This window comes from Danio rerio, chromosome 16, assembly GCF_052040795.2.
Source record: "Danio rerio strain M-AB ecotype USA chromosome 16, GRCz13ab, whole genome shotgun sequence".
Taxonomy (NCBI): Eukaryota; Metazoa; Chordata; class Actinopteri; order Cypriniformes; family Danionidae; genus Danio; species Danio rerio.
The window spans coordinates 45931625-45954850 of record NC_141036.1 but is presented as its reverse complement, the minus strand read 5'-3'; the positions used below and the strand labels follow the sequence as shown (position 1 = coordinate 45954850).

The 23226-nt window shown below is 35.9% G+C and overlaps 1 protein-coding gene across 1 annotated transcript in view; it reads right to left on the bottom strand.

Moving 5' to 3' along the window:
• Window positions 1-22524, bottom strand: part of rspo3 (R-spondin 3) — a 58394-nt gene extending 35870 nt beyond the window's left edge. The window contains exon 1 of the mRNA XM_087284853.1: window positions 22438-22524. The gene's annotated coding sequence lies outside the window, so the exon portion shown is untranslated. The remainder of the gene's footprint in view (window positions 1-22437) is intronic.
• Between the last annotated feature and the right edge of the window lie 702 nt (window positions 22525-23226).

Genomic DNA, 23226 nt, shown 5'->3' with positions numbered 1-23226 from the left:
AACACGCGCTTTTTCAGCATATCACGCTTTTTTTTTCAAAACTAAAGAACCTTGAAAAAACAGACAGGCAGATAGATCATATTGATAATAGATAGACAGACAGACAGACAGACAGACAGACAGACAGACAGACAGACAGACAGACAGACAGACAGATAGATAGATAGATAGATAGATAGATAGATAGATAGATAGATAGATAGATAGATAGATAGACAGACTGTTAATGATTTTCGTAAATTACACAGTATTTATATGAACTGTATTTTACTATAGGACATTTAAGCAGCATGTTATTGTGTTTTAAAGTACATTACTGTATAATTGACAGTAAATATATACATACAAATTATGTAAATACAAATAGAGCAAGATAATTTTTGCTGTAACTGATTTACAGTAAGATACTGTAGATGCTACAGGAAATTTTTAACAGGATAGATAGATAGATAGATAGATAGATAGATAGATAGATAGATAGATAGATAGATAGATAGATAGATAGATAGACTGTTAATGATTTTTGTAAATTACACAGTATTTAACTGTAATATGAATGATATTTTACTGTAGGACATTTATGCAGTATGTTATTGTGTTTTAAAGTTGCATTACTGTATATTTTACTGTGAATATATACATACAATTCTGTAAATACAAATAGAGGAAGATAAATGGTGCTATAAATGTAAATAGAGTATTTGTTTGCTGTAATTGATTTACAGTAAGTTACTGTAGATGCTACAGGAAGTTGTTAACAGAATAGATAGATAGATAGATAGATAGATAGATAGATAGATAGATAGATAGATAGATAGATAGATAGATAGATAGATAGATAGATAGATAGATAGATAGATAGATAGATTGTTAATGATTATTGGAAATTACACAGTATTTGACTGTAATATGAACTGTATTTTATGGTAGGACATTTATGCAGCATGTTATTGTGTTTTAAAGTTACATTACTGTATGTTTTACAGTAAAATATACATACAATTATGTAAACACAAATAGAGCAAGATAAATGGTGCTGTAAATACAGTATTTTTGCTGTAATTGATTTACAGTAAGTTACTGGTGACCTGCAACCAGTAAGTTACTGTAGATGTTACAGTGTAGATAGATAGATAGATCGATAGATAGATAGATAGATAGGTAGATAGATAGATAGATAGATAGATAGATAGATAGATAGATAGATAGATAGATAGATAGATAGATAGATAGATAGATAGATAGATAGATAGATAGATAGATAGATTATTCAGGGGTTTAATGAAGAACATTTAACATAAAGGATTTATTTACATGTAGAAAACAAGTATTTATATTACAAAACTTTCATTAGAATTTGAAAAAAGTTATTCTGTTCTATTACATCACTATAACAAAAAACAAAAAAAAAAACAGATAAATATACATTTAGCACAAAATATATCCAAGATCTTGAAGAAATCAATAGCAATATATCTTAACTTTGACATTGCCCCTATAATAATACAAAAAGCTGAGACTCTACATGTGGTTGCCATAATTGCGGAAGTTCCTCTGTGATCCTCTAGAGGGGGTCAGTGCTACAAGAGCCACAACTCTGCAAAGAAGCAAACAAACTGTGGGGGCTTTTCTTTTAGCACGTCTGAGATGCATTTCAGTTGATATGCAGCAATGGCCACATAAAGACAAATCCTAGCATTTTTGAGTTGAGCGTAAACAATGGCGGTGATTACTGCTGTATGTGAGAGTGCTGCACAGCGCATTGGTTCTCTTTTCTCCCACAGGGAAGCTTATTTACACGTCTGGCACTGCGACAGGGAGGCCTGCTTTTCTTAACCAGCGTGTTGATGTTTATAAGAATATGAGGTGGACCGATGTTTCCCCTGTTGTGGCTGCTCCATCAATCACAGTGGGTGCAGAGGGGAAAAATGCCATAACTTTTGAAGGACTTCTTCTAGTAAAGTGCAGTTGTTCATGCCGCAGGAGAGGGAGGCTTTTCAGATTAGAAGGATTTAACGGACGTTGTTTTGTTATTGATTATTCATTAATGAGTAGTCTTTGATAAAAAAAAAAAGGATAAAAGATGGTTTAGTCTGTGGTTGTCGATGTGGGGGGTGGAAATTCCAAGGGAGTAGATCTTCATATGGGAAGAGGGGACAGAATAAAGCACCTCTTTGTGCCCCCTACTCCTCTGATAAATTAGTCCCAGCGACAAGCTCTAACGGGGAGCGGGGAAGAGGAGGTGAGGTCATTTGGTCACTCTATGCGATAGCCGATGAGAGAAGCCGTCAGCAGCCTGAAATGAAGCCGGGCAGGTGCACCACGCCGACAAGGAGCAAAGGTAAGTGAAAATGTGTGAGGCCTGCAATATCACACATGGAAGCAGTCAGCGTAAACGGATGCTAACTACGCTACATTTGTTTAATCCTGACACAGTATATGTCTATTACAGGTCCTTGTTGTTCTAAGAGGCATTACAGAGTGGCTCCATTGGCTCTCATCCATCCTGATCCCATCACATTCTTCAGTGTTAAACCTACAGATCCCGGTGCAGGGAGTGGTGTGATGAGCTTTTGTGCAGAGCTGACCACAGTTGCGTCATGAAATACTCTTATTTGGAGTCGCGGGGATTAAAACAGCAGTGCACGAGGTTGTTAGCACTAAAGCAGGAAGGATCAGGTTTGGTTTTGGGTAGACAGGAGAGGCTGAAGATCATGGCATGTGCTGAGGACAGATAATCAAGGGTTTGGGACTGTCAGCTGCATAAGCAAAACATAAACACTGGGAAGAGGTGATTGACGTGCGGTCTCACTTTCACCTGCTTTTCACAATCCTATAGGATGAACTGAAGGTCTTCTGGTGGAAGTTCCTAACAGCAGCAATGTTTGTTATCCAGAAATGAAAATGGTTTCAATTAAAACTCAAAATTGAAATCATAGAACAGGAATGAAACTAATAAAAATAAAACGAGCACATTTTTATAACGTTCAATTTTTGATAGATAGCTGTTTTCATAATATTTCAGAAAATCATAAATGCATTACAGCAGCATGATGGCTCAGTGGTTAGCACTGTCGCCTTACAGCAAGAAGGTCGCTAGTTCAAGTCCTGGCTTAGCTAGTTGGCATTTCTGTGTGGAGTTTGTATGTTCTTCCTGTGTTCGTGAGGGTTTCCTCTAGGTGCTCCGGTTTCCCCCACAGTCCAAAGACATGTACTATAGGTGAATTGGATAAACAAACTGGCTGTAGTGTACAAGTGCGTATGTGAATGTGAGAGTGTATGGGTGTTTCCCAGTACTCGGTTTTTCTGAGTCGTTTAGAATAATGAATCTGTTATTTACTTTTTCCTCTCGGTCTCACAGCTGTGTGTGTGCTGTCAGCTGTGAAACCAGACGGAAAATAGTCTTTAATAAAAAAGTAATGCAAAAATGCATACAAGCTTTAGAAAGCAAATGCAAAGTCCCAAAAATGCGTGTCTCTGTGGGTCTGAAGAGCACATGAAACTGCACAATTGTTGACAGGTCTTGTGGGCACAGAACAAAACTGGTAAACGAGAAAAGATTTTCCACTACTTAATCGATCACGGATGTTTGGTTATAATGAGCGGATACAAAAAAGTGTAAAAGGATGTTAATAATAAAAATATATATATAAAAAAAATGTGTCACTAAATATACCTGGGTGGCCCGCCCAATTAAAGTCTATGTTTGGTGAAAGCACTATATATCACAGCGTAAATAGATCAAATTACAATTTTTTTTTCTGAAAGTCTTGTTAACACTATCATGGAGTTTTATTTTATTATTTTAGCTAATAGGATTATATATATATATATATATATATATATATATATATATATATATATATATATATATATATATATATATATATATATGGGAAACCCAGAGAGACTAACAATTTGCTAGCAAAATAAACTTTGTAAATTTTTATTTCATGTGGACTCTGAACCCCTCCATTCTGAGAGCTATAAAGCAATTCAGAAAAATAACTGCAGTGTAATGAAGTAAAAAAGTCAAATCTTCAATTCTGAATTTTGCCCCAAACATGGTCTTTGCAACCGACCAGAGCTGCCTAAAATCTAAATAAACAAAGATCTCAGAGTGTGTGCTGAGCTGCTTCTTTAAGCCTGACCACTGCTGCATGAAACACATGTACCTAATAAAAGTGTGAAAGCTCTTTGAAATCGATCTAATCTGAAACAACAGACAGAGCAAAGCCTTATAACATACGCAGACTCGAGCGGGATTTGCAGACTGTGGCGGGACAGGACAGCAGCTGGTCGGTCCGGCGGAGTCCACAGCTTTAATCGCAGCAGCTCCGACGCTTCATTCCTTCTCACTGTTGCCGAGCAACCCGTGAGCAAACCCGGGTCGTTCCGAGCGAGCGGGTCGGTCCCCTATGAAGACTCTGGAGGTTTATATTAATCAGCGTGATGCCGTTAGAGGCTTTCACTTTGATTAAGGTTCCTCCCAACCTCCTGACTGGTTGTCTGTCTGTCCTAGGCTGCCTCCATTGTCCCACAGTAATCACTCTCTGGTCTGGACGTGTCAGGGAGGCATGGGGAACGGTCACCCAGTGTGTGAAAGTCTTCAGATTTTTGTCCGGCCACTAAGGGTGTTGCTCTCGGCCGCCCTTGACCTCTCTCGCGTTTGTTTGTTTGCACTTTACCACTCATTATGGTGGGGATTTTATGATGCCAACCCTTAACTTTTTTACTGCCTCTTAATGAGACGGAGTGAGAGAGAACAGGGACATCTGGAGGCATAGCTGACATACACTGAGTTAAAAACGAGTTGAAGTCAGAAAGCACACAAGTGAGATAAATCAATCTGTTTAATATCGACCGATCTGCTTATTTGTCAATCATTTAGCCTATAACCTGCAAATGTTATTTAGTAATGTGTTTTTGACATTTTTAAATTCCTTTTTATTAGTTTGAAATAATTCTAAATAGCTTTTTTATTTTATGACATCATGTAAAATAAATATTTTTATAATTTCTTTTTAGCTTAAATGGACAGTTCACCCAAAAACAAAAAAGAAGATATTTTGTAGAATGTTGGAAATCTGTAGCCACTAACTTCCACACGTTTTTTTGTTTTTCCTGTGTTTTTCAATAAATATTTTTTTGATTAACCGAGGAAACTTATAAAGGTTTGAAACAAGTAAAGGATATATATATATAGCCTATATATATATATATATATATATATATATATATATATATATATATATATATATATATATATATATATATATATATATATATATATATATATATAGTTGAGGTCAGAATTCTTAGCCCCCTGAATCTTTAACCCCCACTGTTTATTTTTTGACAATTTCTATTTAACGGAGATATTAAAAAAAAAAAAAACACATTTCTAAACATAATAGTTTTAATAACTAATTTTTTTTTTCTAGGCGTTTTTCACCTTCTATTGGAATAGGATACTGAAGGACAGACAGGAAAGCATTGGGAGCAGAAAGAGGGGAAGGATCTCAAGCCAGTAATCGAACTCAGGTCGCCGGGAGCCCCTTGGTGCTATATGTCAGCGCACTTACTCACTAGGCTATTGGCGTCAACATAATAACTCCTTTCTAATAACTGTTTTATTTTATCTTTACCACGATGACAGTACATAATATTTTACTAGAATTTTTTCAAGATACTAGTTTAGGATAATTAGGCAAGTTATTCTATAACAATAGTTTGTTCTGTAGACTGTTCTGTGTCAGGACAAAATATAGCTTACAGGGGCTAATGATTTTGACCTTAAAATGGCTTTTGAAAGTTTAAAACTTCTAGCTGAAATAAAAAAAAGACTTTCTCCAGAAGATAAAATATTAGGAAATAGGAAATACTGTGACCATTTATTTACTCTGTTATACATCATTTGAAAAATATTCAAAAGAAAAGAAATTCAAAGGGGGGCTAATAATTCTGACTTCAACTGTGTGTGAATATATATATATATATTAGACTAATTACAAATATAAATAATAATTTATTAGTAATCATTTTTATTTCAAGTTTATTGTTTTTTATACATTTGGTTTACAATTGTTAATTGTTAGCTTTAGTTTTTGTTAACTATCACCACACTGATGATATTAAGTTTATATGAATATACTAATAAACATTTTGTATTACCCTATATTTAGTTCTTTTAATATATAATTTTTTTTTTTACATTTGAGTAATTTGCATGTGCTTCTGTTTATATATATTAATATATATATATATATATATATATATATATATATATATATATATATATATATATATATATATATATATATATATATATATATATATATATATATATAAATATTATTTTAAATATTCTAAATGCTTTTATTTTTTTCCTGGACCATAACCATAAATACAACCCAATGTCCAGTGAGTGCAACATTCTTTAGAGTGTCATTGTTTTCTCTGCTGGTTTAAAATTACAAGATCACAAATTATTTATTTTTGGGTGAGCTCTCTTTAAATGTTTGTCTAATTGACATTTTTTTGTATCAGTTCATCCACAGAATAACAGATGAACAGAATACGTTAAATCCAACTTTGTTTCAAACCAAAGTTGCAAAATAATAATAATAATAATATCAACAATAAAAAAATCATATTAATAATAATAAGAGAATGCACACTGCACAAGCAAGTATTCCGGCACTTGAATGTTATGTGTACGTGCAGTTGTGGCGTTTCTCAGCCAGAAGTTTTATATTTTCCCCTTTTTCAGCGTGAAATTCAAACTGTGGAATGACTCTCTTTGGTGCTATTAAGATTACTTTATTTGACTGGGAATCATTCTAGCACCAAGAAAACTGACAGGATACTTAAACACAGAACTCTACAGAGGACAGAAGTTGAGAAAAGGTCATTGAGGACACAAAAAAGGAAAGCCTGAAGATCGATCCTGATGTGGAAAATTAAAGGGATAGTTCACATGAAAATGAAAAGTCTGTCATCATCTATTAACATGTGACTTTTATACTGTGTAGTAAAACAAACACATATTGAATGTGGCAGTATTACAAACTGTTTTGGAGATTTGAATCAATAGAGCAAATCATGAATTGCTCAATGCATCTCTTCTCAAGAAAACTTGAATTTGACGAGATGAAGTTCTCGTTTGAACTTATAAATTTGTCACTTGAAACTGCATGATATTTGTAGTCGTATATAGTTGGATATACAATAGGGTTGCGTGATGTCTACCAATTTGGCATTGTACGATGTCTAATGTTGAAAATCACGATGGACGATGGCATTGTCGTCATAGGCGGCGGTGAATTAATTATTTATGAATAATTAAGTAGTTTAAAACAAATTAATTATTTGTAGCCTACCTTTCCAACTACTCGACCCGCATGGTCTTTGTTTTACCCATAACCAAATAAATAAATAAAGATAAGTTGCACACAAATTACCACCTGTCAATCACTTTTTCTCCAGAACTCTGGCATGAACAGGCAGAGTGAGCTGTGTTGTTATAATGGCGTAGATAAACTTGGTTGGTAAAAAAGGTACACAAGCAATAGGAACCAACCAACAGTCGTTAGACTGTCGTTAGACAGAGACAAGATTAATTAAATATCACGTTTAGCAACTATAGTGAAACGCAATCCAGTGGTACATCCTTGATAAACTGTCTTTTCAGAAATGTTTTGAAAATGCGTTTTCACAGACGTATTAGTGTAAACAGGGCATAAGTGTTTATTTTTTGCGAGCGGGTTGCTGCTGCAACGGGGGCGGTTTGGAGGATTGCGATGCCTGCTCAGCATTGTGATGTCTATGGGCGATAGACTTAATTTTTAAAATTATCTTAACTTTCTCATCTGTTGACATGATGTTGGTGACTGAGCCATTGGAAACAATTATACACAATCCTAAAACTAGATGCTTTCTTAACTGCTGTTTTTTTCCCATTACTGTTATTTTTGTGAATGCACTATATGTAATGTAAAGTCAAAAATTTTCACCCTCCAGTGAATTTATTTTTCTTTTTTAAATCTTTTCCAAAGGATGTTTAACAGATAGATTTTTTCCTATAATATTTTATACTTCTGGTGAAAGTCTTGTATTTTGCCTATTTAACCTAGTTGAGTATTAAAACCGCACTGAAAGTAAAATATTATGTTCTGTTATCATTGCAAGAATAAATGAAAGCAGTTATTAGAAATGAGTTATTAAAACTATAGAAATGTGCTGAAAGAAATCTTCTTTTCGTTAAACAAAAATTTGAGAAAAATATACAGGGGGGGCTAATAATTCAGGAGGACTAATAATTCTGACTTCGACTGTATATAATCTTCAAAACATCTCTCAGCACTGTGGACGGTGTCTAGATGATTGTTATTATCAGTATCGCTTCAATAGTATTTCTTTTTACTTTTAAACGGTGAACAAAAAACTTTTCCATGAGTATTCTGCAACACATTTAGTCTTATGTACATTACAAGTACAATTGCAAGCAAGAATAAGTTGCTAAATACAGTTTATTTAATGGCCACAGACGTTGCTAACATCAATATTTATAAAAATAAAACTAAATATTATTTTCTTCCAGCCATAAAATGTTAAAAACATAAAGGAGTTTCTATCAAATTCATTCATTAATTTTTCTTCAGCTTAGTCCCTTATTTATCAGCGATTGCCACAGCGGATTGAACCACAAACTATTCTGGCATATGTTTTACTCAGCGGATGCCCTTCCAGCCACAACCCAGTACTGGGAAACTGTCTCAATCATCAGCGATCTAATTCTTGCAGATCGCTGGTACAAACAGATTGCTAAAGAACTAATCCACTGTTACATGGACTACAGATCCAGTCATGCACCACACACACCTGTTCCAGATTCTGCTGATTGCACACACTCACAGCCAGAGGATCATTATGGACTGATTACAAGGACTATGTACACAACACACATTGTCTTGTTTACTGTATTTGTGATATTACAATGTGTTTCCTTTGCCTTGCCAGTTTTGACCCTTGTTTTTTTTGTTTTTTTTTTGTTGGTTTACTCTTTATTCTTGTCTGCTATACCTGCTTTTACAATGTAGATTGTGTCAAAGCAGCTTCACATGAATGGTCATAGTAACTGGAACAGTGTAGTTCAGGTTTTAGTGTTTAAGTTCAGTTCAGTTCAGTTTAGCTCAGTTCAGTGTGATTTTAAATCAATACTGAGAGTCCAAACACTGAAGAGCAAATTCATCGATGCGTAGTTCTACCAATCCTGAACTATGCGAGCCAGTGGCGACAGCGGAGAGGGAAAAAAAACTTCACCTGATAGGAGTGAAGAAAAAAACCTTGAGAGAACCAGACTCAGTTGGGCACAACCATTTTAATTTCTCCGCTGGCCAAATGTCTTGTACAGAGCTTCAGTCACCGTGGTGGAGGCTGGAAGCCTGGTTAATAAACCATCCCCCCTGTTTATTAACCAAGACTCAGAATTTCCTGTGTACATCTGCCCCTCTGTTGACCGTTGCCTGCCTGACCATTCTTTGTTCATTAAACCTGCATTTGGATCAGCACCTCTCTTGTCAGCGTCCACTTTACACATTCACACACGTACTCATACACTATGGGAAATTTAGTTCATCCAATTCACCTATAGCGCATGTCTTTGGACTGTAGGGGAAACCAGAAAACCCCAAGGAAACCCACGAGAACATGGAAAGAACATGCAAACTCAAACTAGCAATCTTCTTACTTTTATTAAAAACATTGAAATTTGGTAGCCATATATCCAAATTACAATCCCTAGTAGCAAAGAATTCTGGCCCAGATTTGGCAAAAAGCTGGCACAGCAGGCATTCATCCGGCACTGGCATACAGCATGTGGGCCAAACATGGCCCGGGTTTGGCAGAGGTGGCACCGTTTTTAAGGCGGCACACAAAATTTGGGCCAGATGTAAAACGTAGTATTTGGCCCAGATTTAAAAATTTGATAAGTGGGCCATGTGAGTTTGGCCAGTCTTGACCCACATTTAAAATACACTAAAATCATTTTTGAGTAAAGAAAAAAAATTCTACCAATCAGGTCACTTTGAGAAAAAGCGTGCCCATAGTGTGCCTAAAGCGCATCACTCCATGGGCTTATCAATTTCATTGCAATCGTGACACACCAACCTATCTGGCCCAGTTATGAGTTATTAACTTGGCTGAGACTTGGCCCATATATGGTCTGTGTTTGGCCCTTGTCTGGAAGCCAGATTTGGTCCAGTCATGACCGTAATTCACTGCGGCATGTGGGCCAAGCAAAACCTGATTGTGTGGGCCAGAGCTGGGCCAGAGAAATTTTGCTATGTGGGTATGAATGTCAATGTTGGTTTCCAACATTCTTCAAAATATCTTCTTTTGCATTTGACAGATGAAAAAGAAAATCAAACAGGGTTGGAACAAATGCAGGGTGAATTGTAATTGCAGATGAGAGAATTGTAATGTTTGGGTGTAAAACAGTACAAGATGAACTTTCATTCAGAAAAACAAAACCTCCCTTTGCATTTTGGTGTTTGGAGTGGAAACATGTAAATGAAAAACAGACTAATTTCACCTCTTTGAATGTGTCGTGGCAAATAATCCCACATTATTGGGTAGAATGGAAAATTTCTGTCCCTAAAATGTCTATAAAACAAGATCCCTGGTCATTACAGAGGAAGCTGCACTAGCACACTTCATGCCTTCTCACATTTTTTCAATATTTCTTTTTGCCTTTTTCCCTAGTTACTCTCTCCTTCAGCATCATAATCTGCATGCGAAAGTGAGATAATTAGGGTAAGCTGCAGCGCTATGATTTGGTCTGGGTCAGCTTTGGGTCAGTAATATCTTAAATCTTCCATAGCCACAGTATAAACCTACATCAGTCAAGGCATTTCACAAAAACATGCATGCGAATTGTGGTCTTTAGCACTTGCAGGAAACTGAGGAGCCGTTTACACTAATGCATTTTAAGAAACAATCTCTGTCTACAGCAGTAAGTCTCTTTTTTTTTAATTTCCTGACGTTAAAATGGGATTTAAATCCCTGCAATTCTGAGGCCCACCGTGTGACATAAGAGTATAGTTCTCCGCCCACTGAATTGACTGACAGACGTGTATTAACATGTCTCCATCGTAATGCATATAATCATATCCACAAGACAGGAAGTGCGCAAAGCAACTGGGATTAAAAGATCTGTTCAGCTCTTTGCGATCATCTGCACCGAGTTTAAAACGTTTTTAAAACTACGTATTTCATCACCATGGATACATAGTGTCAGAACAATTATAAAACAAGATGCTTCAATCTCGGTTTGTGGACTTAAATCAGGTTTGTTTTGTGCATTAACATAACTGATATCCATTTTAATGGATATTAACATGTATCCTGTCACATTTGCTGTGCAAAAACAGTGCAAATCTAAACTTGTGTGTTTGTGTATGTGCACGACATTGTGTGTGACTCTTCATTGCAGAAAGACTTAAATTAACTCCACAGCATATCAGGGAAACTTTTTTACTGTAGTAAGAGAGATCTGCTTTATTCTGTCTGTCACTGTGCTGTTTATCTACTTGACGCTACACGCATCAGAGCAATACTGAGAGATCTCTGTGGGTCTGACAGGCACGTTGGAGTGGTGGGTGGGGAGAACTAACAAATTTTCATTAAAAGCACAGGCAACAAAAACAGCTACATTGTCCTAACAGCTTGAATTTCCCAGATTCAGAAAGCTATAATAAATATTCTGAGGGGTGTTTTGAGCTGAAACTTTACAGACACATTCTGAAGACACAAAATACTAATCTTAAATCTTAAAAAAGGGGTAAAAAAGGTGCCCTTTTATGAAATGTTGTATTTTATTTGTATTATTTTTTATCATAAGACATTTTCTTTTCAGCTTAGTCGCTTTATTAATCTGAGGTCGCCACAGCGGAATGAACCACTAACTTATCCAGCACATGTTTTTACGCAGTTTGTGCCATTCCAGCTGCAACCCATCTCTGGGAAACATCCATACACACTCATACACGACAGACAATTTAGCCTACCCAATTCACCTGTGAAACACCATGTTTAAAAAAAACTTACCTAAATTTGAGTTTGACCATATTGTAATCTATTCAGCAGATGTCAAAACATGGCAGGAGCACTTTTAGCTTAGCATAAATTCTTGCATTGGATTAGACCATAAGCATCTCGCACTAAAATGTCAAAAAATTGTTTCAATAATTTTTCTTTTTAAAGCTTGACTTCTGTAATTACGTTGAAAATTCACTTAATTTTTTTTTGAATATGCTAATGGTCTAATCCGATTCAGTGTTTTATGCTAAGCTAAGCTAATGTTTTTATTATGTAATTTATGACAAAAATTACATTATCCATGTTATGATTTTTCATCTGATTGTTTTGGTTCTTGGTCCATAATGCTTTAAAAGCTTTTTGATGATAGAAAAATGAGAAATAAGAACAAATGTTGCTAAAAAAAGTGGACCAATAATGCACTTTTAGAATTATAAAAATGTATTGATGTTGTTTAATTATTCAGATACCATGAACTAAATAGGCAACAAGGTTGCTCCGTGGTTAGCATTGTCACCTCAGTAAAAACAGTAAGGTCGCTGGTTCAAGTCAAGCTGGGTCAGTTGGCATTTCTGTGTGGAGTTTGCATGTTCTACCCATGTTTGCGTGGGTTTCCTCTGGTTGCTCCAGTTTTTCCAACAGTCCAAAGAAATGTAGTGAACTAGATAAACAAAATTGTTCGTAGTGTATGAATGTGTGTGTGTAAATGCAAGGTTGTATGATTATTTCCCAGTAGTGGGTTGTGGCTGGAAGGGCATCCGCTGCATAAAAAATATGCTGTAATAGTTGGCTGTTCATTCCGCTGTGGTAACTTCTGACAAAAAAAGGACTAAGCCGAAGGAAAATGAATGGACGAATGAGCTAAACATAAACTCAGTTTTCAACCAACGCTGGCCCTCAAGATGCCTGTTTTAAATTAAAGCAGATCTTTCGGCCATTAAGTTGCAAGACCATTGGATTTTATAATTTCCAAAGAAAAATAAAAGCGTTCGAAGTTGTTAAATCTCAGTGGCGCTAATTACATTCTTAAAAGCCCATCATATAAAAATATACCAAAGACTAATAAAACAGTGTGATTCAAGGAATGCGTTTTTTTATTATCAAAACCAACCGAATAATTAAGACCAACATAGGTGGAAACTAATGGCCACAAGATTGGCCTGGCTGAGACTGAGTGACTGACGTGAAAGAGAGCTGATCGATATCGACGGCTAAAGCAAACACATGCGCACCGTGTGTTGAGGACAAGAGGCCTGTAAAAATCCCCTGCTTGACTGCTGGGGTGGAGAATGGCGACTTTTGGCTGTTTATGGCGAGTGATAATAGCCCCCCCATAAAACAAACCCTGTGCTAATTATGCTGGTGGTCGTACAACAGCTCTAATGACTTACACTCTGTGGATCCAGAAAACGAGGATACTATGGGACGCATTACATGAGCAACTTTCTTTTGAGCCCAGAACAACATAAAATGCTTCAAGATGTTGGCGCCAATAGCCTTGTGGTTAAGTGTGCAGACACATAGCATTGAGGTGACCCGAGTTCGATTTCCGGCTCAAGGTCATTTGCTGATCCTTCCCCTATCTATGCTCTCAATACTTTCCTGTCTGTAATCTCGACTATCATATATATAAAAAAAATAAATAAATAAAAATAATTATATTTAAAAACAAATGCTTTAAAAAATGAGTACGCCTTTTGGTTCCTTTAAAGCAGAGATGTCCAAACTTTTTCTTATAAAGGGCCAAAAGCCAGTGGGAGACTAGTGGGGCGAAGGCATGCGGTGTAAAGGAACAAATTACAAATACTCAAACTACTGTAATCAAGCAGTTTTTCTCAGGAATTGTAATTTACTAAGTAGTTTTAAAATGCGAACTTTTATATTTAGTACATTTTTAGTGTTGTATTGGTACTTTTACTCCACTACTTTCCTTCAACCTGCAGTCACTACTTTATTTTTTTATTGTCTATCGGGATTCGAAAAATCAGTCCTGTGATTTCTGTCCAATCAAATCGCACATAGAAGGTTAATCGCCTCATAATGAACTACCTACTAAGACATGGGCAATTTATAATCGTAGCATAGTTTGGAAGCATTAAAAGTGTCAAAAAGAAGATGTCCAAAAATCTTTACACACATTTACCCATAGACTGATGGAGAAGATGGCGAATGTCTAATTTATGTTGACCGAAATTGCCTTAAACACCTAGCAGCCACTAGGTATCAACATGACGTCAGATTAAAGTTGTACTCCAACGTCGTGGGGACATTGCATTATGTTAGTAAATGAAAATCGGGTTGACATCAGAACCTAATGTGAGGCAGATATCCAACGTCCAACCTAAAATCAACGTCTAATGATGTTACAGCTTGATGTTGTGTGGATGTTACCACTATGACGTCTATTAGATGTTGGATTTTGTTTGCCATACTCGATGAATAAATGTCAGTATTTGACGTCAATATGACATTGGATTTTGGTCACTTTCTGAAACAACCTAAAATCAACCAAATATCAATATCATTTGACGTTGTCATTTGGATATCAAAATAACGTTGTCCTTAGACACCAGCTAGACATATAATTTTGGTCACCTGATATCACAACCTGAATCTAACCTAATTTTAAAGTCTTATAATGTTGTGTGTCTGATATGCAATAACTGGATGCACTACAGTGTGTTACATTTACACACATATCTACAAATTACATGAAAAGGCTTTTTTAATTTTTCAGTACTCTTTCCACTACTGGCCAAAGATAAATATAGTTGCCATAGGTACTTCCTAATTTATTTAATAATATTTAAAAATAGCTTGAAAACATTGTTTTGTACTAATTAAGGGCTATCCGAACTGTGCCCAGGGCCGTTTCCCAGATTGTTTGAGAAGTGTGAGTGCACTGAATCAGGCTCAAGCGCTGTTCACTTGGCCGGCCCTGGCCCGGTTGGAAGAGATGTTCCAGAGCGCGGTTCATTTGGGCAAATCATTCTTACTGTTCAATGAACGCAAACTGTCGTAGAGTATTAAAGATGCAAACCTATCACTGCACGATGGCTGAATCTTTAGCAAACATCATAATTTCTGTGGCACGAGGACTTTATGATTGGTTATGAGCGTCAAAAGTGGCTGATCTGTTCTGCGAAATATTTGACTGCGTGTCACCGCATCCCAAACATCTAAAACGATATGACTAAAGAAATCCCCACTGTGCTGAGCGAAAGCGCTTCTTAAACTGAACAACGCATCGTTGATGACGTAAACGTGCCGAATGTTATGTGAGTGCAGGCCATCGGGGGAGACGGGAGGGGGGACATGCGTGCTTCGGCCCAGTTCAAGGCAACTGTTCATAGTGTTCTTTACGTTTTATAATGAACTTATTACAGTAAAACCAATCTAATTTATAACAGAATGGAGTTATACTAGTCAAGCTGCACCTGAGTTTGCTTTGATTTGCTGGCAGTATTTACATTTTTACAAAGTATTTATTTACATATTTACAGTTAACATTTAAATCAAACTTTAATTTTAGTTGCCTTTTTTGAAGCTAAACAATAAAACAAACAACCAAAAAAAAGTTTATTTTAAACTAGAAGTGAAAATCTCTTTTAAAAGCATACGCCCCTAACCCTGCCCATCATTCACACTCCTTTCTATCAGAACCGAATATAATAAAGCATCCCTGAAGTTCTCAAAGTGTAGATCTTTCTCAAATGTGTGCAGACTGAGCTGGAAAGAATCCAGAACACTAGAGTTTACTTTAAGAATGACCTGGAGATTAGCTTTTGGCACTATAGTTGACTAATGTTGTTTTATTTTTAAACTTACTGGAGTTTTGTAATGGTCAACAGCTGACAAAAAAGAAAGTGGAGAAGAAGAGTGAGAGAGAGAGAAAGAAAGAGAGAGAATACTCTATGCAGGAAGACATCCTTCAAATTAAAGTGAAATAGTACTGTAATAAAACTTCAAAATTTTACTATATTACAATGTTTTTGATCATATCTATTTGAAGTCATATCTATTTGATCATATCTATCTGAAGTGGATCAAAATCTTTCTTCAAAAGTTGTCCTAAAACTATTCAACAACATAAATTCCTCTCTAAGATTCATCTCAATTGTCGACAACTGTCTTCAAATATGATGAATTTTCTGGCCAATTTGATAACACATTTGTGTCTAACATATATGTAATATATAAAGTTACAATATTTTAAGCTACATAAAATAATTTTTTTTTTTACATTTTTGCTAATTATATATTTACAATGTTTTATTTGCTTTTTGTTATGACATATTTTAAATCTATTATTTCATAACTGCGTGAGTAAAGTGTGGATACAAGTGCAACAAAATAAAAAATGAAAATCCACTAGTGTAAATGGCACATGAATTAAATAACTAGTTTGATATACCTAATAATATTTATTTTTTTATTACAACATAAATAAAGCACAATACCACCTTGAAAGAAAGTCTACTTTTTTAAAATTAGGCTCATTTGACAACATTTTACAACAATCTGACCTCTGAGTTTTACAATTTTAAAATCTATTTTGGTAGATGTGATGTCCAGGTCTGGTGTCAGCATTTTTAGCTTAGCTTATCATAAACCCTTAGACTGGATTTGACCAGGGGTGTCCAAACTCAGTCCTGGAGGGCCAATTTCCTGCATATTTTTGTTTCAACCCCAATTAAACACACCTGAACCAGCTAATCAAGCTCTAGGTATACTAAAAACTTCCAGGTGTGTTGAAGGAAGCTGGAGGTAAACTATGCAGGACTATGCCCTCCAGAATAGAGTTTGGACACCCCTAAATAAAACCCTTAGCAGCACACAAAAAAAAAGGCATTTCAGTAATTTTCCCAGTTAAAGTTTGGCTTGATTGCCGTTAAATTGAAAATGATTGATTTTTTAATTATTGCTTTTTTTGTGACTTGCTAATGGTTGAATGGTTCACTAACGGCTGCGTTTTGCTCGCTGCTTATGTGCCCTGTGCGCCTCACGTTTTAACCGCCTGTTGCGGCTTGGTTTTTTGCCCTTGTGCTCGCTTTAAAAAAAGTAAACTCTGAGTGGAAAAACCATGTTACGCAAGTCGCGTCTGTTTCATTCTCCAATCAAACGAAAGCAGAGACGGGGTTTCCGTTGAAGAAGCTGCAGTGTTTGTGTTGTAAAGACAACAACGGAGACTTTTAAAAATGGAGGAGAGACTTGTGGTTGCTGATTTGAATTATCTGGAGCTGTATGACTTGAATATCACAATATAATATAATATCCAGTCGTTGCCTATAGCGACATAAACGTAAATGTGTGATCGGCCCCTAAGAGTGCTTTCACACTAGTACTTTTAGTCCAAACCTGGGTTCGATTGACATCAAATTACAGTATGTTTAGCCAGTGTGAACTTTTGTTTTTATAATGTTCATTCGTGTATGTCTGTTTATCACCTACCTTGGCGACAAGCGGGACTGACCCTGTGCAAACATTAATAATGTCTGCTTGTCTATTCCAAAAATAATTTCTGCAGACATTGCGTGATATTCTGAATAATTTTAATATATATTTTTTATGCTGCAGATAAAAGTCATTCTTTGTATTTACATTCATTCATTCATTTATTTTCTTTTCGGCTTAGTCCGTTTATTAATCAGGGGTCGCCACAGTGGTATGAACCTCCAACTTATCCAGCGTATGTTTTGTGCACAGTATGACATTGGGAAGCCCAATGTCTTTGGACTTTGGAAAGACTTTGGTCTTTGGAAACTGGAGAACCCAGAGGAAACCCATGTGAACATGAGGAGAATTTTTGGCATACAGAAATGCCAACTCACCAAGCCAGGGCTCGAACCAGCGACCTTCTTACTGTGAGACGACTGTGCTACCCATTGCGCTACCGTGACGCCTCTTTGCATTTTGGTTTTAATAACAAAACCAAAAGATTCAGTAAAAGCAGAAAGACCGTGATATGTGTACGTCTCCATTTTGGCACTTTGCTTTCATAGCTGTTACCTAGAAACACCTGCACACAAAAAAGCAATCATACAAGCATACCAAGGTTCAAATGGAAAGACAAACTAGCTGAGGGGGGACTATCGAAACTTAGGTTTGGATCAGGCAAGTGTGAAAGCACCCTAAAACTACTGTATATTATAGCTTTTGTTGAATCCATCTGTTTGCCTATAGCAATTTTTACTTTTTATTCTCAGTCAATTTTATTCTGTAAATTTAACATTTCAAGAAAATACATTTGATATATGATAATACATTTGTTCTTTAAAATACTTCTTTATCATACAGTCATATATAAATATATAGTCATATAAGTCAGAATTATTAAACTCCCTTTGAATTTATTTTAATTTTTAAAATATTTCACAAATTATGTTTAACAGAGCAAGGACATTTTCACAGTATGTCTGATAATATTTTTTTCTTCTGGAAAAAGTCTTATTTGTTTTATAAGAGCAGTTTTTAATTTTTTAAAAATAATTTTAAGGTCAAAATTATCAGCCCTTTTAAGCTTTATATTTTTGATAGACTACAGAACAAACCATCATTAAACAATAACATGCCTAATTACCCTAACCTGCTTAGTTAAGCTAATTAACCTAGTTAAGCCTTTAAATGTCACTTTAAGCTGTATAGAAGTGTCTTGAAAAATATCTAGTCAAATATTATTTGCTGTCATCATGGCAAAGATAAAATAAATCAGTTATTAAAAATGAATTATTAAAACTATTATGTTTAGAAATGTGTTGAAAAAAAACTTCTCTCCGTTAAACAGAAATTGGGAAAAAATAGACAGGGAGGCTAATAATTCAGGGGGGCTAATAATTCTGACTTCAACTTTATTTCAAATGCATTTGTTTTGAACTAATAAGAGCACTTGAGTTTGTGATGCAGGTGGTCCAGCATCTAACATCTAACTCCAGTATCTTTCTCAATTTATTAAACACAACTAACAAAATACAAGTGTCTGTCAGACTTCCAGAGTTCCTGGTTTCCTCATTACAACTTTACCAACAGTCCAGCCCATCACATTTAGTCTTAATATGAAAGCCGTTCCTTATTTGGTTAGACCGTCTCTTTTTCCATCCCTTATCCTGAACCACTTCTTGGATCGCAGGACGCTGCAGATAAAAGCCTGACTGGCCATAAAGCCTTATTTATATTTTCTAGAATCAATAAAGTAATCTTCCTCCAACTATTTAATCTACTAGATTTTAATGCCGGCAGTTAGAAGAGAGAGATTTACGAGCGAAGCGAGGTGTTTCGTGCGAGCAGAAGAACATGACCTGGCAGAGCACTCGTCCAGAGCCGGGACTGGAGTCCTCTTTTCGCTTTTACTGTGCACACAAAGGCCCAACAGGAATATTAGTCTCTCCATCCGTGATGCTCTCCTCCCAGACGGCCTCTGTCTGCCACACTCGCTCCATCTGAGCTGTAAAAGGCAGGCCTGTAAATATACTGTCAGCGGTTACAACTACAACAACAAGAGCTTTTTACAGCAGTGGAGTAATGTACTGAAGCAGCAGCTCTACACGTGCGGCTTCAGACAGAAGTGTTTGTGTTCATCTCTGTTGCACGCATAGAGTGCTCAACATATTTTGAGTTCACCCCTCACAAATCTCTCATTTAAACTATTATTTTCTACAGGAAGCTTTACAATATTATATATGTCCATATACACTACCTGATTCAAGCTTTAGGAACAACAAATAATAACTTGACTTCTTGTTGATCATTTGGTATCAGAAGTGGCTTATATGAAAGGCAAAGGCCTCTACGTTTATTTTACCCAAATAAAATATGATCATGTCTTGATTTTTAATTATTTATTTAGGACAGTAAGATCTGACTTTGCTTAGACAAAAGTCTTGTTACTTAACAGAAATAATGTACATTACAGAATATAAAGTCATGATGCAATGGAAAAACAGTTAATATTGTGCATGGCTCCCATTAGCTCAGCCGACTGCATCCATACATCTCTGCATTGACTTAAAAAACTTATTAATAAAGTCATCTGGAATGGCAAAGAAAGCGTTCCTGCAGGACTCCCGAGTCCATCAAGATTCTTTGAATTCATCCTTCTTTATCTTACTCCAGACATGCTCAATAATGTTCATGTCTGGTGACTGGGCTGGCCAAGCCTAAAGCCTATTTTGCCAATATGTAAAACAGTTACGTTTGCTTGTTATAGATCAGGCTGAAATAAACAAGAAGTTAAAGTGAGAATTATTAGACCCTCTGATTTATTAGACCGCTTGTTTATTTTTACCACTATTTCTGTTTAACGGAAAGAAGATGTTTTCAACACATTTCTAATCATAATAGTTTTAATAACTCATTTGTAATAACTGATTTATTTCATCTTTGCCAAGATGAAAGTAAATAATATTTTACTAGATATTTTTCAAAACACTTCTATACAGCTTAAAGTGACATTTAAAGGCTGAGCTAGGTTAATTAGGTTAAGCACGTTTGGGTAATTAGGCAAGTATACAATATCGATGGTTTGTTCTGTAGATTATCGAGAAAAAATATATCTTAAAGGGGCTAATAATTTTGTCCTTAAAATGGTGTTTTAAAAATTAAAAACTGCTATTATTCTAGCCGAAATAAAACAATTAAGATTTTTTCCAGAAGAAAAAATATTATCAGACATACTGTGAAAATTTCCTTGCTCTGTTAAACATCATTTAGGAAAGTTTTATTAAAAATAGATTGTTATTAGACTATCTAAGATAAGCTGTGGGAGACTTTTATTTCAGTATGTTGATGAACTGAAGCAAACAATTGAGTAAATTGAGTAAAATAATTTTCTTGTAGCATACTGATGGTAAGAGAGACATGATTTGGAATATTATGGCATCAAACTGACGTCAACACAGAAGGACCGCCACCCCAAACATGGAAGAAATTGGTCAGGCTTTGATTGAAGATTACCAAAATTAAAAATATTTTTCAAAGGATCAACCTGCACAAATTAATTGTTCACTTAAAGAATAACAATGTGCGATGGCACAATGAACATTGTCAATTTTGATTTTACACAGATTTGAATGTCTTTAATCTCTTTATAAAGATAAATAAGTTCAAAAGTTCACAAATATTTTGAAGTAATAATATATGCATATTTGCCGTGCTGTCCAAGAAGAGGGCTCTGAGCTCAGAAAGACACCCTAACTTGTGTTATTCCCCTTGTCAGGAGGGTGAGAGAGAGAGAGATAGGGGTCTGAGTGCAGTGTCTTGCTCAAGCTCAAAAAGCTCCCCCCACTCTGATTTCAGTTGGAATTGTGGAGCTGGGGTGGAGGAGTGAGGCTGAAAGTCGAGAGAATATGGAGGTAGGACATGCTTGGTTATTTATACGGGTTTGGTCTGAAGCTGATTGGATAATACAATGATTGTCGACTATAAATTATCCTTGTCAAAACATCTGCTCATGCTCCTCCTAGATTTTGCTTATAAAACATCAAAAATCGAGGTTGTGCTTTTAGTGGTTGATTTTTTTCTAATAGTGTTTCCATAATGTAGACAGTCTAGCACTTTTGGTGAGCTCAAGCATCTGTAAGTTTTGCACACTAAACTCTCAGAAATAAAGGTATGTGAGTTGTCATTGGGGTGGTACCTTTTCAAAAGGTACACATTTGTACTTATTGGTACCTTAAAAGTATATATTAGTAACTACTTATTTTAAGAGGAACACATTTGTACTTTTTAAGTACCTATATGTACCTTTGAGGTATTAATATGGACCTTTAAGGTACAATATTTTACCTTTTGAAAAGGTACCACCCCAGTGACAGCACTTGTACCTTTATTTCTGAGAGTGTATGGTAATGTATTGTATTGGGTAATTCGCCATCCTGAGAACCACATCATGCTTCAGAGGGAAGAAACGTGCCTGAGGCGGCTGAAGCCGAAGGTTTCCAAGTCCTGTTTGTGTCAGGCTGCAGTTTGCCCTCGTGTCAGCTTGTATTTCACACACTGTTTAAAGAACTTCGGAACAAAAACAAGTCAACAAACGCCGCAGCTTCACTAAATGACCACAAACACACAGATTCTCTTTGCTCCAGCTCTCCAACACCCTGCACAAACACACACAATGGCGTCTCAGAGCTCCCATCGAGAGCTGTCATCGGTCGGAAGCTGCGGTGATGACACGCAGCCGTCGCAGAGAGAAAACGCTCTGTTCCCCAGAGAAAGACGATCGAGAGGAAAGTGAAAGATGCGGAGAGAGGAGAGGAGCAAGGGAATGAGAGAAGTGGACTGAATGGAGGATGAAGGAGAAATCAAAAGAGGACAAATAGGCAAGAGCAGTTTCTGGCCGCTCACCTGTGTTCAAAGGCCAGGCTGTGGGTCTCGCCTCATTGAACACAAACATCCTGCCAGACCCATGAGGCTTTTTATCTGCTGCTCTCCCTCCGCCAGTGCAAAACCTGTAACCATATCCTACCTGCAGCGTATCCCTTACAGGCATTCATCAACATCAGCCATTAAAGCCTGCTATGAGGAGAGGAAAAGCCTGCAGAGAATTTATTGGTATATAGGATAAAAATGTTGCATTCATTCATATCTAGAGATGGAAATGATATTTGTTCTTCGAGTACTTTTAATGAATATATATTTTGGCAATGATGATTAACAAAAAGTCGTGACTATATTAATTTTTATCATTTTATTTTTGGTGCCGCTCGTCATTTGCCCAGTTTCACATCACTCCTGTACTTCTTAAACCAGGGTATCTTCCGTCCATTCCATATCCATTTTTAAACAAAAAAAAAGAAGGATAATTAAGAAAACGGACATTTTTCATTTGCTCACAAAAAAAAAAAAAAAAAAAGATTTTGGCCCAATTTCCATTTTTCGGTTTAAGGTCGGATGAACGACTTTAAAATTCATTATACACATGTAGGCGGTGCTGAAATGCACCTTTTTCCTCTGATTAGCCAACAAAATCTGAGCCCATTGTGTTCTTATTCTGGTCCTGCTAACTACTATTAAAAACTAAGCAATGAAAAAAAAAACACTAAGTAAAAAATATGAATTATTATAAATAGCCTTTTATTATTATTATTATTATTATTATTATTATTATTATTTAGACCTACAGAAGCTCTGAAA